Genomic DNA, 6,000 nt, shown 5'->3' on the forward strand with positions numbered 1-6,000 from the left:
TTCAAAGTGCTACAGGCACTGCGAGCCCCACATGTTTCCACACAACAGCTCATTACCCGAGACGCTGCTTGTTTTAGACCAAACTTACCATCTGCCCACACACCTTCTGTCCCACTGTTTGTTGTGAGGCTCCCCCCCATTGCTGGTTTTGAAGCTGCAGTGGCTTGGCCATCCTCTGCTGGTGAAGAAGTCCAGAAGAACCGTTTCTAGCCCTTTTCCCCCGAGGTAGGGCCTGTCCATCCTGACCAAGGGCAAACAGCTCAGTCTCTGGCATGTGACCCCTCTGACCCCTATTTTCACCCCTCCTGGGGACCCTGCTGAGGCCTGTGGCTACCAGCAGTCCAGCCCCCCTAGAAAGGTTTCACACGGCTCCCGCAGGCGAGGGGCCTCTGGGGTGTGGAGATGAGAAGCCCTGTGTCCTTATCAGGAGGAAGGAGAAGATGACGTGGTTGGTTCATTTGTCTTTGGGAACGGAAGGGCAGGAAGTGAGCATGTAACACCTGCGCAGTTTACTTAGATTTCCTCACAGTCACCTCGGACAGCTTCCCCTCGCACACCGGAGCATCCCTGAGCCCGTCTCCAGGCCTGGGCACCGCGGAGGGCGCACAGCTCTCGGATTGTCCCACAGTCAGTGGAGCAGTGAGCAAGTCGGCAGCAGGAGATGAGGTAAGCTGGAACTTGATGTAAGTCATTCATTATTTGGTAAATGATCTTAAGTATGTTCTTTCTCCACAGAAAGCGAATGAGAACTCTGTGCCCTTTGAACTTCATCTTGTTCTTTTTAAGAAAACTTGGACAGCGGTCTGTGTTTAGAGTTCAATAAATGACGATGGGCAAGAGTGGCATTTTTTTCCCCTTAATGAGAAACCAGAAGTGGAGTGAAGGTGGGGAGAGAAATTTCATCATCTTTTTCTGAACTGGTTTGACTAGTTGGATCAAAACCAAACAATTTGACCCTGGCTGGTGTTGCTCAGTGGTGAGAGCATCACCCTGTGCACCAATGGGTTGAGGGTTCAATTCCTGGTCAAGGACACGTATCTGGGTCACAGGCTTGATCCTCAGCCCCGGCCAGGGCCCATGCAGGAGACAACCAATCAATGCGTCTCTCTCACATCGATGTTTTTCTTTGTCTCCTCTCGGGCTCCCTCTCTTCCTCCCTCCCTTCCACTCTCTCTAAAAAGAAAAAAAAATCATTGGAAAAAATATCCTTGGGTGAGGATTAACAAAAGAAAAACATGTTTTTTCTTTTGTAATCTTCTGCCACTTTCTTGTACCACTGCAAATAGCTTGATGCAATCACAGGAAAACCACAGCTGTCCTTTGAGGGAGTGTGTGGGCTCTACAGAAACAGTAATTTATAAGCAGTATTATAGGTAAGTATATTTTATAAAAAACAGTGGCTTTTTAGACTCTAGTGATTGTGAGTTCTGATTTTTCTCATATTCCAAAATAAGAAACCAGTACTAAAGCCATTAAATGTATTTATAACTTAATAAGATACTAGTTAGTCCCCAGAGTATACTGGTCTGCCTAATGTAACAGCTAACCTTTATTAATGGAAGCTAAAGCCTGCTTCTTGAACTGCCCGTCTTGTTACTTTGGAGTCAGGATTGCTGTGATAAAATCCCACCTTTAGGGTTTGCTGAAAAGATTCTCAACTGCACGGCAGTTCACTCGTGATGGAGGATGCCAAATCAGTAAAAGCTGCTAAAACTCCTGCAGGATCTGACTTCATAGAAATAATAGGCTTTTAAGTGACAGCAATGACCTTGAACTAAACTAGACAGGGTTCATTTTCACCTCATTTATATAGTGTGGAATATACTCACAATAGGAAGATAATTTTTCTTGGAGAATTTTTTTAATTGTTGTTCTATATACTTACCGGGCTCTGAACCCCCACTTAACCCACTGAACACTGTACCCACTTAAATATGTGTAAGAATTGTGATTATGGACGGAAAATAACAGCTCTAAGCAAAGGTTTCATTGCACGTTTAATGTGTGCTAAATTCTTAACTTGCATGAAGGCATTTATTCCTGATAACAGTCCTATGAGGGAGAATTTTATTTCAGGCCCCCTCCCAAAGCAGGAAAGGATGACAGCTTCCATGCTGTTGGAGAGATGTGGTTTCCCCCACCCCCACCCCTGCCTGGGCCAGCAGGGATGTCTGTGTCTGAGGGGAGGTTCGCCCAGTTGTTCCTCTCCACCTGCAGAGCACGAGCACAGCCTCTGGTGCTGGGGAGCACAGGCCTGGGTGGGATTAGCCTCTGGTGCCTTTAGGTGATGGGTGACTCACCGGCAGCCCTCCGGTGGTCGCACTCTGCTCTCATGAGAAATACTGTTCCATCCAGGTTCTGTTCCAGGCCTGGATCAGCTGGCCCTACTTGAATTCTTTGGGTTCAGGAAATACATGTAGAAGTTAAACCCAGGAATGGAGAGTCCAGTGGTTTGCAAACCAGTAGAGACGTTCCATCAAGACCTAACACAAGGATGGGCAGGCAAAAGGAGCACGACCCCACCACCGTTCACTTCAGACCAGAGCAGCTTTATTTGTTTATTTGTTTTAATATTTTTATTGATTTCAGAGAGGAAGGGAGAGGGAGAGAGAGAGAGAAACATCAAAGATGAAAGAGAATCATTGATCGGCTGCCTCCTGCACATCCCACAGTGGGGATTAAGGCCACAACCCCGGGCATGTGCCCTGACTAGAAATCAAACCATGATCTCCTGTTTCATAAGACCAGAGCAGCTTTAATTTCACATGGTACAGCCAACCACCTGCTCACTTTTTCATGGTGCTACATTTACCCAGGCCTACTGTGTTCTGCACTGTCCTAAGCCCTTTCTGTTGGTCAACCCTGCACCCTCACACCAGCCCTGCAAGGTAGGTTAGTGCTGTTCCTGTCCAGCAGGAGGACTGACGGCAGAGCCAGGACTCAAACCCAGGCAGCCGGAGTCCTGGGCTCCACTGAGCTATATGTGCTCTGTTGCTTCCTGGTGACTTGCCTGTTCAAGGATTCAGAATGTCCAGAGGAAACCCCACACTGCCTGCTGGTGCCCTGGGTGTTAAATTTTGAACATAAATAATCTAGAGAGGGATTCTAAAGGCCAGGGGCTTATCTAGGCCCCCTGACCACTGCTCTGGTATTTATCTCCAGGGTCTTGGCACCAGCAGCACCTACTTATCTCTGGGTTGGTGGGTCCCCAACCTGGCCCACCCTGTTCCTGTCAGCGCCTGGGGCAGCCACTGCCTCACAATAGCCCCCAGTCCTAGTATAATCTCCCACCGCTCGACTGCTCCAAGACCTCCTCCTTCCTAAGCAGATCTAATCCTATTACCTCCTGTGATCCACCTGACAGTCTTAACTCCTTAGCCTGGCATTGGACCCCAACCTGACATTTGCCTACTGGTTCGTTTTGGTTTGCCGATCCCCGTGTGGGCCCTGGCTGCTCTCCTTGGGCCTCACACAGATGATTCCTCTGCCTTGAATACTCATCTCTTTCATCCACTGCTCCCAGACCTTTGTCCTCCTGGAAAACTCCTGCAAAAATAATCTATTCATGCCTTCCCTGAGCACACCTGATAGTTATTCACACCTCTCAGTGGCACCATTTCATTTTGAACTTAGTTTTGCTGTAGCATTTGTCACTGTATTGTAACTTTATATATATCATGCATTTTCACACACACACACACACACACACACACACACACACACACACACACCCTGTGAGACAGCGATCTCCTTGGAAATAGGAACTGTGTCTCTAAGTGGCTGTTCCAGGCACAGTCCTGAACATAGTCAGTAAATACTGCTGAATTTTAAAAGAGTGAATGCAAATTTTACTGTTGGTCCTTACCCACCAATTACAGTCACGGACTGTTTGCTTCATCAAAGACCTTTCTTAGGAAGTGCGGGCACCTAGCAATCTTAGGAAGTGCCCTCTTCCAGCTGAGTGTCACCTACGTATTGCTGAACTTGCCCGTTAGCTGAGAATTCTAAGATAAGCATAGGTCCTCTTTCCTAACCTGAATGACAGATTCTATATCTGAGTAGGTGCTTAGCTGTAATACTGGATTTAGGTAAAGTCAGGCAGAAGAGGGCAGTGGGATTTATCAAATAATGATATCTACTAGAGAAAAGCCATGTCTGTCTGGCTCAGCCAACATGTCAGTAGAATAACTTACAGTTGGCAACTTGCTTTAGTAGCAGATAAACTGAATTGCTATACTCCTTATGAAATATACTAGAGGCCCAGTGCACGAAATTCGTGCACTGGTGGAGGGAGGGTGTCCCTCAGCCCAGCCTGTGTCCTCTCACAGTCTGGGAGCCCTCAGGGGATGTCCAACTGACGAATTAAGCCCAATCCCCTAAGCCGGCAGTCGGACATCCTTAGCACTGCTGTGGAGGCGGGAGAGGCTCCCGCCACCGCCACTGCGCTCACAGCCATGAGCCCAGCTTCTGGCTGAGTGGCGTTCCCCCTGTGGGAGCACACTGGCCACCAGGGGGCAGCTCCTGCATTGAACATCTGTCCCCTGGTGGTCAGTGCCCATCATAGCGACCAGTCGTTCCACCAGTCGTTCCCCTGTTCGGTTTACTTGCATGTTAGCCTTTTATTATATAGGATTAGACCAGGGGTGGGCAAACTTTTTGACTCAAGGGCCACAATGGGTTCTTAAACTGGACCGGAGGGCCGGAACAAAAGCATGGATGGAGTATTTGTGTGAACTAATATAAATTCAAAGTAAACATCATTAAATAAAAGGGTACGGTCTTTTTTTTTTTTTTTTTAGTTTTATTCATTTCAAACGGGCCGGATCCGGCCTGCGGGCCGTAGTTTGCCCACGGCTGGATTAGACCTATAGTGAAGAAAAGTGACTCTTTTTGTTGTTGTTAATTTCTTCTAGAAGCTGGTTGGGGTCCACCAACCCAGAGATAAGCAGGTGCTGCTGGTGCCAAGACCCTGAGATAAATTCCAGAGCAGTGGTAAGGGGGCTCAGATAAGCCCTTGGCCTTTGGAACCCCTCTCTAGCTTGTTCTAGAAGACGTCATATTTTCAGTGACATTTTGGCACAATCTAAAACAGATAGCTACATCTTATTTGGTGTTTCATCTAATACTAAAATTTGTGGCAATTGATTAAGGACCAAAAGTTGCTTTGGATGGCATGCAAATAGGGATTGATCTGAGCCTTAGGAAACAGTAGAATGTTGTAGTGGGCACACAGAACCTGGGCGAGACACTGGGGGGATTGCATGCAACAGCAACAGTTTGTTTCTCGTGCCCGCTCTGAGGGAGCACGGCGTGCGGCTTTTTTGACCATCTGAAATAGAAAGGGCAGCCGTGAGCTTGTGGCTCACACAGGTGACTCTGCCAAGAAGGTGTTAGCGGTTCTGCTGGAAGTGGTTTCAGAAGCATCTTAGGGCAAGTGTTTCTACTTTTCAAGTAGAAGGATCATTTTCAAATATTAGAAAATTTTGCAGAACCTCCCCCCCCCCCAAAAAAAAAAAACAACATGACAATAGTTGACCAAGAAAAATTCAAAATCACAAAACACTATTATGGATTCAGTAATGCTTAAATGCATTATATTTATTCTTCAAAAAGTATATAGTTGAAAAGTATTAGTGCACACATGTGTAGAAATCTTAAAAAGTAGCTTTATATCCCCTGGTCCATTCATTCTCTCATTTATTTACCGAATATTTATTGACCACCAGCTCTGGCCCTGGGCTGGTGATTACTGTCTTCAGAGGTAGTGAAAAACACTTCTGTTTGGGATAGGTCCTTTGCTGTCTGTGTCATATAAGTAGCTAAACCTTATGAATCTAGACCTGTAAATAAGATTTAACCATCAGCTTTAAGAGAACACTTCTCAAACAGACCTAACTGTGGTTGGTAATCAGGACATTCTTAGCTGTGAATGTGGTCTAAGCCACTGAGCTTAATTCACCTGTAGGCCATGACCCAAGTTACAGCCATTTCCTGTAATAG

The sequence above is a fragment of the Myotis nattereri genome (assembly GCF_964212035.1).
Source record: "Myotis nattereri genome assembly, chromosome: 12".
Lineage (NCBI taxonomy): Eukaryota > Metazoa > Chordata > Mammalia > Chiroptera > Vespertilionidae > Myotis > Myotis nattereri.